General features: G+C 41.2%; 1 protein-coding gene across 1 annotated transcript in view; it reads right to left on the reverse strand.

The window, feature by feature from the left end:
- ATP10D (ATPase phospholipid transporting 10D (putative)) overlaps window positions 1-13,810 on the reverse strand; it is a 72,857-nt gene extending 59,047 nt beyond the window's left edge. Inside the window, exon 1 of the mRNA XM_067531283.1 lies at window positions 13,638-13,810. The gene's annotated coding sequence lies outside the window, so the exon portion shown is untranslated. The remainder of the gene's footprint in view (window positions 1-13,637) is intronic.
- Between the last annotated feature and the right edge of the window lie 207 nt (window positions 13,811-14,017).

A 14,017-nucleotide genomic window follows, 5' to 3' on the forward strand; every position in this document is an offset into this window, starting at 1 on the left:
TAAAAAGCAAAGCTGCAAAACTTTATCGTATAGACTAACTCTTAGTGACATTCTATTAGATTAATCTCCCTCCACCTCCTTCCCCCCCCCGCCCCCCACACACACACACCAAGCCCTCCCCATTACCTCCTCTCAATCACTGTGGGCAACACCATCAACCTGCCTATCACACAGGTCTCTAACTTGGATATGATCTTCAACTCGGAGTTCTCTCTAGATCCTCACATCCAGGATAAATCTTGCCGATTCTTTCCAAACAAAATCTCTTAGATACAGCCTTTCCTATCCATCCACACAGCTAAAATTCTCGTCCAAATTATCATCATCTTGCATCTTGATTACTGCTACAACTTTTCCTCTGGCCTTGACAAATGCAACCTTGCTCGGCTAATATCCATTCGAAATGCTGCTGATTGTCTTCCTAGGCCATCACTTTGATCATGTCACCTCTCTCTTTGCTTCCCTCCATCGGTTTCCTCTTCTCTATCACACCAAACAAACTACTTGTCTTCACTTTCAAATTCCTTCACAGCCTATTCCCACTACATCTATCATTCTGAGATGTCAACTCCTGCGTCTGATCAACCTCCATCATTCACTTATTAAATTTTCAACAAGCATCTTTATGCATTTTCTCATACCATCTCTCACAACTGGGAAGCATTCTCCGAAAACAGCCACAGAGCTACCTAACTATCATCCTTCAAATCCCTCCTTAAAAAGCTCTCCTTTGCTGTGATGACAAGAACAACTTGACAGTGGTTTGGCTGCTGGTATACTGAGACCACTGGCTATGATGATTCCCAATACTGTCTCTGTTTCCTCATACTCCCCTACCTGTCTGTAGCCTTCTGTTGTCTCTTGTTTTAAGACTGTAAACTCTTTGAGGCAGACACCATCTTTTTACTGTGTATTTGCACAGTGCCTAGAACAATGGGGTCCTGGTCCATAACTAAAGTATTACCCTATTGGCTAGATGCAAAATAAAAAACAATTCTCTAACTTGATTTTTAAAAAGCACCTTTTTGTCTAGTCCAGGTCCTTACAGCCAAACAGTTACATTGCACTGACAATACTGTGATATCTATTTTGCAGTATGCATTTACAGTAGAACCTCAGAGTTGTGAATGTCTCGGGAATGGAGGTTGTTCGTAACTCTGAACAAAACGTTATGGTTGTTCTTTCAAAAGTTTTACAACCAAACATTGACTGACAGCTTTGAAACTTTACTATGCAAAAGAAAAATGCTGCTTTCCCTTTATTTCTTTCATAGTTTAAATTTAACACAACTTGTACTTTATTTGTTTGGGGCTTTTTGTCTCTGCTGCTGCCTAATTGTGTACTTCCAGTTCCAAATGAGGTGTGTGGTTGACTGGTCAGTTCATTACTCTGGTGTTCGTAACTCTGAGGTTCTACTTTATGTCTAAAACTTATATTTTAACTTCCTGATCCTGCTGCAATAGCTAATGAAGACATAGGGCTTGTGTGATGTGGAATAAGACTGCCTTGATTAGCTTAATCCAAGTGGTGGATTTCAACCAGTATTTATTCACTGGAAGCAATCGACATGAAATTTTTTCCCATACCATAATGTATACTCTTTAGTACAAGGAATGCTACTGATGTGCAACTGCACTTGTTAAAAAAGCAACTTAAAGGAAAGATATAAAAACTATGAGATAAAAAGTTCAATGTCCTTCTGCAAGTGCCTAAAGCAGTGTATTTCAAATAGTATTTGGGAACTTTTCTGTTAGACATGCAGCAATTTTACAGCATTGCTTGATGTTCTTTGAGATAAGCTCCAAAATACAGTACAATCCATTTCTCATCTTCCTTGTCTTATTGTTTTTCTTATAATTGTAGTCAACTTGTTTATGGCAACTTTAACTAAATATATTTCTAAAGAAGGAACCAGTATCACGTGTGAAGAGAGAAGTGAAACAGAAGTTTGACCAACTGCATAATTAATGTGATAAGGTTTCTGGAAAAATATTTGTTGCTTTATCTCCCCAAATTCCTAATTTCCACTAACATTTTGAACACAAATACTTAGGAAGTTAGACAGGCACTTCCAAATGCAACAGTAGTATGTTAACTTCAGTTATTTCACCATCTAAAAAAGAAACACATATATGTCCCTTTAAATATATATCCCATAGGGCATGTGGAAAGAGAGAAATCACAAAGCAATATATATCCTTGTTAGTTTGAACACAAATATATATATATAATAGTGACAATGTCTTAATCTATCAGTGTCCATACTCAGTACTCCCAGGAAATAAACAACAACAACAAAATAAAACTCGCCTTTAGCAAATCTACAAAAAACAGTGACGCTATAATACATCAGCTTCACAAAGTTCTTCATCCCTAACCTGAAAGGACCAACCCTTGGGGTGAAATAGTCAATGTCCATAGCCATTCAATCCTTAGCGCCTGGGAATGCTGCCAGTAAGGATGTTGGTTAGTGCCAGCTGGGGTAGTGTTTTTTGTTATGTGGACACCTCCCCACTTAAAACTTTAACTAGCCAATCAACTCTTCATTTCACATAGATCAGTCATTAGCTGCTTCCAGTCACTACAGACCTGGATTAATTCACATCAAAGCCCAGTTCTCAGAAGGAATCCTGCAATAACAAGCCAATGCATGTGTACGATAAAGGAAGAAATACTGCCTATATGGATCTTAGTTTCAAGTTTGTAAGGGAGATACTTTTTAATTATGGAAAAAAATCAGTATTTTGGCAGCATCCTTTAAAAACTTGGTAACTAGTATCCCATTCTTAAACAAGTTTTTTTGTTTGTTTGTTTTGATATGCAGGCCAAAGATGTGGGTCTACAGTGAAGAATCAGCTAATCTGGCTAATGATGTCCCTTTTCACCCCAATTTTAGTTTTCTAAACGAACACTTAGCATATTAAAACCCCCAACATATGAGTTTTAGTGCATTCATATAAAAATAATCCTTGTCTCTCTCAATCATCACAAATTTCAGTTTTGCCTCCTCTAATATTAATTATTTCAAGGCTACTTACTGACCAGAATGTGTCAATTAAACCATAAAGCAGGCTCTCTCTAGCCATTGGGCCAGGCCCCATCAGTGGAGCCTAGATGTCTGTGGGGCATGAAACTCACCTGACTTTTTAATAAGCTTGAAAAATAAGGAAATGCAAATCTCTACATGGGATTTTTTCTCAGATTCCCTGTGCGATTGTTCCAGGCCCACCTCCAACTAGAGTCTCTCTGATGCATCCAGCAGGGACAAGGAAGGTTCTCTCACCATAACTCCTCCCTAACACCACCAGAGGCTGCTGTGACAGAGGAAAGGAGACCATCTCTCCTCCACTCTCAGTCTCAATGCTGCCCCTGCTGGTCCCCAGCCAGTGTGGAGCCACCAGGGAGGAGAGAATGGGGAGGGGGAGGAATAGACAGCAGGGAATGAACACAGGCAGAATGAAACATTCATCAGGGAAAACGACATCCCTTTGAGCCTCTGTCCCTAACCTGTTCCCTCTGGAGCTCCGTTTCCCCATTCCATCCCTCCTTGAACTCCTGTCCCCCTGCACCACCCAGTGCTCTTTGGAACCCCTGTTCCCTGTGAGATGGGGGTGGGGCTCAGAAGTCACTTCCCTGTTTCAGTTTGGATCAATCTTCCCACTGCGGGATAAGTGCTGCCCACAGAAACAAGGTCCCTCATCTCACTGGAGTATGTCAATTGTAGATAGATAGAACAGACTGTGTGTGAGTGTGAGTGAAGGGGGTCAGAGCTCATTTGCTTTGATGAGTTTGAGAGCCGCTACCACAAAGAATGGGAAGGGAGCCATTCCGTACTATGTCCTTGGTGCTTTACAAGTCTCCCTCAACCTTCTTTGCCATGATAAACTGGCATCATTTTCACAAACTGAGCTGCCTTAATATTATAAAATGAATACAAATGTTACTTCTTAAACTGCCTTTGAATAGCAATTTATCCAGGGTTTGTTTTTTCCCTATGATTTCTCTATCCCGTTTAGTCTCTGTCAAACTACCACTATTATGCAGCCATCTTCAGCATGAGTCACAAAGGATTATTACTGCACCTTCGTATGACACAATGGCTCTTTCCCATGAGCAAGAGGAAAATGACAAATCTGTAGCAATGAGCTGTTGCTATGTATAATGCTCTTACATAGGAGCAATTAAAACAGTCATTGTGATCTATTCTCCAGCTCTGAGCACAAAAGAATTGGATATCGGTCAACACTCTTTAGATTTGGACTTAAAATTATGAGAAATTCATTTTTTTTAATGAGCAGCAGCATTTATTTTCCTGTAAACATCAAACATATCTGATGGGCATGTTTTGGTAAAGAGAGGTCAGAGGGAGAAGCACAAGGGGAGACATTCTTTCATGAGGTGCTTTGAAATAGATTTCCACAGCTCATTGAATGCATTACAAAACTCAGATCACACTTACAAAACAAATATTCTACACGCAAATTATCTAAATCATGTGAGATTAATATCAGGTGTCTCTAAAAGTTTAAGAGTTGTCTTCAGTAATAAGCAATAGAGAAACAAGGTATTTTTTCAGAGTAGGCATTGAAAAAGGGAAAAATAGAAGAGGAGATATTCCTCAAATTTCAAGACTTCCCAAACCGTGACAGCTGCTTACTCACTATCTTTTGTGGCTTGCTTACTCTACTCTTGAAACTTAAGATAATACATGTCCTTTTTAGCAAAGAAACAGTTTGAGCATTTTTAAAGTTACAGGGTGTGCACCACTGTTACACCAGAGTTCCTTATCCATAGGAGAATGCTAGCATTTTGTTATTGCAACTTTTTAGAGAAAGTCATGTGGGAATTATATTGACAAAGAAATAAATTTTAAGAAATCAAGTCACAGGAATTAACACACAAAATAACCTAAAGCCAGAGTGGGAACAATAGATACTGCCAAGCCTGAGTGCACAATGAACCCTGATTAGCACAAAAGTCATAACTATGTCAGTGAGCCAAAGTTTTCCAGAGAGGTTATCTGGACAGGCCACATACAGTATGTCTACACTGAAATTAAACCTCTGCAGCTGGCTCGGGCTTGTGCTATGGGGCTGTTTAATTGTGGTGTAAACGTTCGGACTGGAGTCCATGTTCCGGGAGCCTCTTCCATCACTAGGTCCCAGAGTGTGGGCTCCAGCCCACATGTCTACACTGCAATTAAACAGCTCTGTAGCTCAAGCTCCATCAGCCCAAGTCAGCGGACATAGGCCAGCTGCAGGGATTTAATTGGAGTGTAGACAGACTCATGTTTGAGTCATTTTGTTAGTGACTTGCTCTGTAGTCTTGGGCAAGTCACTTAACTTTTCTGCATCAGTTTCTCCTTCTGTAAAATGACTACCTACCTTACAATGATGTGGTATGGATTAATTAGTTAATAGTTATAGTGCTTTGAAGATGTACATCACTATATATAGTGCTACCATACTCACATGCCTTTTAAAGTTCCCTGTACGCCACTCTCACTTTTTTCCTGACCGCTCCCTTTGACTCCTTCCGTCCTCTCCTGACAATATGCCTCCTTTCATGTCATCATGCAATGACCTCCAAATTATTGTTAGCCAAGTGAGCTCACTCCTCTCCTCCCCACAAAAATCCTCCTCTTCCATGAAGCATTCCAGCTGTAACGTCTCTAACTCACTGTGCGTGTGTTCTGGTTTGGTATCATTCTATGTTGTACTTCCACATGCCTAGACTCTGACCTCCAGGGATCAATAGAAGGCCCTCTGCTTCTGCACCAGGTCTTTGTTCCTGGTGACCAGCTCCTGACCATGGGTCTCTAATGGAGCCACTCTGCCAGGGCTCCCTCTGAAAGGATACAGAATGGCTGCACTAACTTTCCTGAGAAATCTCTGCAGGGGCCAACTAAGGGAAAGATAGACAGTGCATGTTCCCAGCAAGCCCACTTTCCATCCTCTCCTATCTGTGGAGTTTTAGGCTTGTCGGGTGCTCTGCAGGTCTAGTACGCCGAGAGGCGCAAGGGTGACTGATATTGGTTCTGAAGCAGCTGATACCTTTCACAGGAAGGATCTGATCCACACACAGAGGTCGCAGCTATATGTGAATCACACAGCCCTCTGTTAGTTAGCCAATTTTACCTATTGCAATTTTACCTACCTACAGGCCCACAAATACCTGTGGTAGTACATAAATAACAACCCTTTTATTTCCGTGTCAACATTACACACACTAAATGTATACAAAGTTTTATGTTTTAGCCTCCTAATCTGTTTTGACAACCAAGAGTTGTTAAACATCTACAGGTTTAGAGAAGTAATGAGAACACATAGGCCTAAGGATCAATTTCCATTGTGGAAAGCAAACAATAATAATCCTCTCTTGCTATTGTTTTCTCTAACAAAAAACTCCAAATGGCACTAACAAAAGTCTTTGCAAACCCAAATAAAACCTGCATTGTGGCATCTTTAATGGAGTTGCCTTTTATAAATCAGAATTTAAATTCTCACACATAAAATAGGATCAATGTTTTGGCCGAGACACTTGTGTTACAAAAAGCAGAAGCCACCTATGCAGTTAAAGGATAGCTTGTAGACAGCCGAACTCCACCAACTAATTAAGAGAAAGGCCTGGCTGTTTTCAATTCTCAGGGCCTGCTTCTCCACTGCCTTATTATATAAGTGTAAACACCTATGTAAAGGGGATTTAAAACACAACCAGAATAGCACACAGGTGCAAATAACTATGAAAGGTGCCCAGCCACACCAGCATCTGACCCTACAATGCTACCTACTGGCCTGATTTAGTAAGGGAAACAAGAGGAAAGCTTGAGTTAGAGAACAAAAAAATCGGTTTACTCTGCGTTCAGAATCACTAAGGCACAGAAGTGGGATCTGAACAAATAAAGTGAGGAGAATCCACATTCAGCTCACTCCATCCTCCCACTCCATGCAGATTGATGCCTGAGAAGCAGTAGGACCTGGCAGCAACAGAGAAGCTTTTCCCATGCAACATTTTTTAACTCTCTACACATCCCTCCTCAGCTGCCTTCATCTTGGCTCTGTCCCATCAATATCTCTTCTGCATTGAGAGTGAATGGGTTTAAAGAAGCCTCTGTCTACAACTTACAAGTTGCCCACTATCATAGAAAGATGCTCTGCTCCAGACTGCAAACTGCCTTTCCTGGAAATCCCTGTCTCCTATTTCCTATCCTCTCCTGGAACCCTTAACATACCTTACCCTGCATAAGGCCTCCCCTGGTTTCTAAGTAGTTAAAATACAGAGAGAAGCCCCTGCCCAATACCACAATCAGCAAAGGGCCCTGTGCAGCTATTAGGAACCAGGAAGTGCTGGGAAGCTGACAGAAAGACAATTAAGGTAATTTAAACTGTAAATAAAATCCCACATAGAATCGTAGGGCTGGAAGGGGCCTCGAGACACGTTATGGCTGTGAAAAAGTTATTATTCCCACTCCCTGTCACATTAAGTAAAATTACATATGACCCCAAACTTGGAGGAGGATATTTAGGACCCAAATCACAAATCTGCATTGGGTCCCTATATTTATAATGGGCCAAATCTAAATATCCCCAGATTTTGGGGATTGAAAATTTAGATCTGAATTTTGCAGTTCAGTCTTAGGCTCATCACCTTCAGAATGGGGATATGTGAATGGCATGGAGTTTCCAAACCCTTTATCACAGGACCCCTATATTTCAGCCAACCTCCTCTCTGTGTTCCTCCTCACTGCCTCTCATAACTGAAATGCATACCTTGTTTATGTTCAAGTAGCAAAAGTACTGTGTTCAATTGGCTCCATCTTTTCTCCCAAGTGTTTCTATCTATTTAGGGTCATGTCTACACTACAAGTGTTTTACTGGTCCAGGAATACCAGTATACTACCAAGATAGTAACTCTGTGGATGGAACAGAACATGCTCGGAAATTACAGATGATAAAGTGACTTTAGTTTTAGTCAAACTGCAGAGATTCTGAAAAGATTCAGGGCGAAAGTGAAACCAGGACAGCGGTTCATATACTAAGCTACCTGTTGATATATGTATGTGTGCAGGGCCAACCCTAGACCAAACGGCGCCCCATGCAAGGAGTATCTTCACCCTCCCACCCCACCCCTCTTCATTTGTCAAACTTTTGACTACCTTACTATTTATTTCATTTGTATTCCATTTCACGATCTTGATGCACAATTTGCATGCATGATTTATCCCTGTCATATTGTAGGCCCCAGCAGGCCCCAGCGCTCTGATACTGTAATATAGGCCTGAATCAAAGCAGGCCTGGACCATGGATACGTATTTGGAGCTTAAGGGTTAAATCCTTACACTGAGAAAAAGAACAAAACTGGGCATAGGCATTATAGATAAGGATGTTCAGGACACACTGATTGTTTGTTCATGCCACCCCAGGCCCAATAATTGGTATGAGTGGGAACATCCTGCCTAAACATTTTGTGATTTGACATTTATGACACATTGGGGCCCTGCTTGTGAACATCTACGAAGGAACGTTTTGAAACTAATTGCTTTCTTTACTTACAAGTGAAGGCACATGTGTATCAGGAATGTGGTTGATATATGAATCATGGGGCAATGAGAGGGTAAATAAGATTTTTTATTTTCTTTTAGTAAAATTGGTATTAATAGAATTGGTGTAGGTATAAGGATTTTACTATGTTAGTAAGTATAAGATAATGTACTAATGTAATGAAATAAGAAAGTAATGATTTTTAGTGAGTATGAATGAGAAGTGAATGCAGTTTGAGTCTGTTGAGATAAGACGGCAGAAAATAATTGCTGAGATAGTGGTTCTCACCCTTCAAGGGCAGGAGGGAGAGAAGATGCTTTTGTTTAAAGAACTTTTTCAACCCAGATGGCCGAAGATCAAGACGACCCCAGGAAAAACAGGAGAGTCAACACCCAAGGACAGAAAGAAGATAAAGTGTGAAACAGAAATGAAAGGATAATGAGAAAGCTGTCACACTTGCAATTTCAAACTAATTGATGATTACATCAAACAAAGAGACTATCTGACATGACAGAATCCATAGACCCGAATGGGGATGGATAAATATAAAAGTGAGGAGTAGAAACCTGGACTTTGGGCTCGTTCTGCATATCCCAAGGAGCATAGTGTCACGACCGACAGAGCCCGGCTCCACCCTTGGGTCTGAATTACCTGGCCAGTGATTCAGCTCGGGCAACAAGCGACTGGTAATTATATCCCTCCGGCAGAACTGTGTGTGTGTGTGAGTGAGAGAAAGTGTGTTTTAGGCAATTGCTTTTTAAAATGTTTTTCTTTTTGTATTCATAAAAAACGCGGCATACTGCCTTATCCCCTGAATAAGATCCTGCTGTTTATTTCATGAGTATAACAATATAAGATGATAAATTTGCATGCCAGGATCTGTAAATCTGTATTTATTCATGCCATATATAAGCAAATTTAAAAAAAACAAAAAACAAGCAAAACAAGCTATACAAGCAAGACCTGAAATTCTAATGTAAAAATCAAGCAGGGGGAAAATACTGTTCAGGCCTTCTTAGAAAGAGAAAAAGGGCACAACCCACATTTGAAAAAACTCCTTTGTGGGTAATCCTCAAAGAAAACAAACTTTTTAGACCTTCTTTTGAATACAGCCTTCTAAATGTGAACCAGTGCAGTGTTGTCTTCCTATCTCTGAAAACATGCTGGTACAATAACCCTAAGGGAGGTGTGAAGTACTCACTCATTTCAATGGGATGTTAACACCAAAGCTAATGGCAATTTAACTGCCAACACTAATTATATCACTGCTTTCAGTTCAGCAGAAACATCCACCTACTCCCCTTTGTTCTTAGATGTTTGAAGCTATATCTATATCACTGGGACTATAGTAGCAGCATTGTAGCTATGCCTGCATAACCCTGTAATACAAGATGCAGAATACAGTGACAAAAGGTTTTATTGTCACTGTAGGAATAGGATCTCCGTGAGAGACAGTAGCATTATTCCATCAACCTAACTGTGTTTAAACCAGGGGTTAGGTTCACATAGCTACAGTACTCTGAGGTGTGGATTTTTCACATTTCTCTGCACTATGTCATCTTAAATTTTTTAGTGTACACCAACTTTTAGGTTGTAAGCTCCTGGAGGCAGAAACTGTCTTCTTATTATACTGTGAGGCATCTACTATATTTTGGGCTTTCCTTAAGTTATAATGTGAGAGCAGAATTTGGACCAGTATATATGCATGTGCGTGTGTGTGTTTAAGTAGCAGAGCAACGTCCAGAGAAGTTGTGTTGTTACTGTAAGGAAATTTTTGCTGCCATGACACTGATGGTTGCAAAAACAATATACCGTACAATGGAATTAAAAATAAAAGTGAAATTTAATTGTCCAATTCTACAATGAATCAGTGACAAAGCTGAATTGCCTACCAGATGAGAGACAATCAGTACATTTGTCTGAATAATACACACTTGTCCACTGCTCAAAGATATTCTTGACAGGAATAACCTGTGAATCCACTTTAACCACTACAAAAAGCACTGCAACACTGTAAAACATGCTGGTTGAGCAAGCACAGTTTCAGACCTCTGAAACAAGTTCTGTAGGCTCACTGCTTACAATATCTCACTAGCAAATGGTTAGTTTTTATTTTAATTTCTCATATTGCTAAAAAATTAAACTGTATGATGCAGTGGCCTGAACGCAAGACAGGGACCCAAAAAACTCTCAGGTTCTAACCCTGGCCCTTCCACTGACTCATGGTGTGACCTTGAGTTAGTCACTAAAGTCAAGGTTTTTGGTGCCTCCCTAGAGACTTTGATCCTGATTTTGGTCTTGTCTTCACTAGGAAAAAAGTCTTAGTGTGGACATACCCTTTCAGAGATGCTGGGCACCCACAGTTCTCAACTGTGGCATCTGCCAATCTCTGACCATTTTAAAAACTTTTAGCCTCTATCTCTCTATCTCAGATTTTTCTCCTGTGAATAATACCTTCCTCACAGGTCAATTGTGAGAATCCATTAGATACTGACCGTAAAGTAGTTTGAAGAATGGCCCAGTGGTTAGGGTAGCCTAGGATTTGGGAGACCTGGATTCAAATCCCTGCTCTGCCACAGACTTCCTGTGACACCTTGGGCAAGTCACGTAGGCCTGGTCTGCACCTAAAACTTAGGTTGAGCTAGCTACATTGCTCAGGGGTGTGAAAAATTCCTTCCATCGCTGTAGCAAGTGTTTAAATTACAGACACTACATTGGCACAACTGCAGAGTCATAGATGTGGTGCTCTAGCATCTGTAGAGTAGACATACCTGGAGTCTCTCAGTGCCTCAGTTCCCTATCTGTAAAATGGGGATAATAGCCCTTCCCTACTTCACAGGGGTGATCCAAGGATAAATACATTAAAGACTGTGAGGCGCTCAGATTCTACATTAATGGGCACCATAGAAGTACCTTAGACAGAAATATTAAAATAATATTAATAATATTAAAATAAATCCTCCTGTTCAATAGCCACAACTGCAGCACAACAGTTTCCCCATTAGGAACTGTTGCTTAAAATTACACAGAAGTAACTTTTAAATGAAGGCCTCAATTCTGCAACTTCTTGTATGCAGGCACATGAAGCCCCATGGATTTCAATAGGACCCTGTGTGAGCCCAGGTCTGCCTGCTTGCTACAAGTTGCAGGGACTAAATCCTTAATTACTGTAAAATGTGTAAAAAGCTCAGTCCCTCATCCTGATGTCTGTGATAAACAATTTAAAAAAAAAAATCCAACACACACTTTTACTTTCTAGATGAGGGTTTTAGTTATACTTCTTCTGACTTCCTGCAAAGCTCAATAGATCATATCTACATAAAAAAGAAAAGATCTGACAGGATGTGGACCCTAAAATAATATAATTAGTAAGTTTCACTTTGTGTTCTCCATTGTCTGTCACTTTCAAATAATCTCTGGTGTTACTAGTAAAAAAACCAGAATAATATAGAGGCAATAATGCTAAACTGCAGCACTACAGTTTTCCATAACACTAGCACCCATATGGACTAGATCACATGCTCAAAGGTCAAATATGTTGCACTGTAGCATCTCTTGTCACAGAATGGTTGACACTCCACTGAGACTCAAAGGTATGACCCTGTACTTTCTATGCATTGTTGCTGTAGCCAAGTCAATCCCAGGATATTAGAAAGACAAGGTGGATGAGGTAATATATTTTATTAAGACAGCTTATGTTGGTGAGAGAGAAGTTTTTGAGCTACACAAAGCTCTTCTACAGATCTGGGAAAGGCACAATACTCTTGTATTTAGCTGTGACACTCTTAGTATGTTTCCCAGATCTGAAGAAGAGCTCTGTGTAGCTTGGAAGCTTGTCTCTTTCACTAATAGAAGTTGATCCAATAAAAAATATTATTACCTTACCCACCTTGTCCCTGTACTCAGTTAAAACATGATCTGCATAAGAGTTCAGATTTCATTGAAAGAACTGCACATGTGATACTCCCATTTGCAGAGGGTTTCCAGGATTGTGCTCATTTCTATACTGGCAAACTTTTCTAGTTTGTTCATTATGAAATTCTGACAAATTTGACTAGAAAATATTGGTTTTTCTGATAATCAGTTTTTTCATTGAACTGTTGAGGACAATCTGAGTTTGATCCTTCAAGTTCTCACACACTGGACATTGTCTCTTTAAACTACAGCACCTGAGACTAAAGGTTTCCTAGTCTGAAGTTACACAATATTTTATTCATTTTGTACAGACTGAAATTAACAATAAAATACACAATTGCCTTGCTATTATTTTCTCTGCTTCTTTACCCATATTTATGTGCACAGAGGTAGGAAGGGGGCTAGGGCTGCTACCTAGTTCTTTGTGACTGGACCATAATAGCACAGAGTAGGATCTTCACTCAATCAGATGGTGCCCTCAGTTCTGGCACATTTCATAATTTTGTTTTTTTATTAACAGTTGGCCAAGTGCAATACACAAGAGGTCTGGTATTAAATATGCACACAGGGCCTACTGCGAGACTTTGACAGGCAAACCTGCAATTCTCTCTCCGAATCAATCTCCTTTATCTCCAGAATTATAAAAGAGTTCCAGGATGCACCCAATCTAGCTCTTAGGGTACAGTGGATGTTACTCGATCAGGTTTTGCTTTACCTACCTTACAATTGGTACTTTTGCTCCCCACCCCCTCACCCCCACGGTAATAAGAAAACAAATTCAACCACAAAATATGCCCAGGGTCTGACTATATTTCTTGCTCTCTCCCCACGTGGCCTAGTGCAACCTTCCTAAAGAAGAGGTAGGACCGGCTGGATTCGTGAGATTGAGGTTATGCATTAACATTCCCGTTGGGCTCACAAATAAATACCATCGGGGTTTAGTTAAAAGAAAAGCCTGCAAGATCAATGATCCCAGTTTCTGAATTAACCGGGCACTCCGGAGGGATCATCCTGCTGCACCTCGGACAAGCCACACACATACACCACGGCTTTCGCAGGAACCGGAGCTACCAAGCACACATAGATCTCGCGGCACAAAGGAAGGGTGCGGGCAGATGGGGGGGCGGGGGGGGAAGCGGAGGAAGTGAAAGAAAAGAGCAGCAGAAGTGGTTTCGCTCTTACCAGTCCCGCTATGCACAGCACAGCGTCATGGCCACGAGCCCCCCAAACACGGGCAGAGACACGGCCCCGCAGCGTGTCCCGATCACTCGCATGGCGCTTCTGCCCCATCCATTTCCAGGCAGCCGAAGCGAGCGCGTCCTTACTTGCACAGCTACAGCTGCTGCTCCGCCCTCCCCAAGACCTCCTGAGTCCTCCGCTCCTGGGACATCCTCCTTCTTCCTCCGGGGGCTGCAGAGAGCAGCGAATCACAGCCTGGCCTCGCCCCTCTGACGTCTCCTCCAGGCGGCCAGGGCACCTCTTGGGTGGCTCTCTCGCTGTTGGAGGCAGCATCTCAGCCCTTCGATGCTCTGTTATGTTGCCTCTTCTCTCCTATCTCCCCT

The sequence above is a fragment of the Emydura macquarii genome, unplaced genomic scaffold, assembly GCF_026122565.2.
Source record: "Emydura macquarii macquarii isolate MOO-44397 ecotype Brisbane River unplaced genomic scaffold, CSIRO-AGI_Emac_v2 contig_3128, whole genome shotgun sequence".
In the NCBI taxonomy this organism is placed as follows: Eukaryota; Metazoa; Chordata; order Testudines; family Chelidae; genus Emydura; species Emydura macquarii.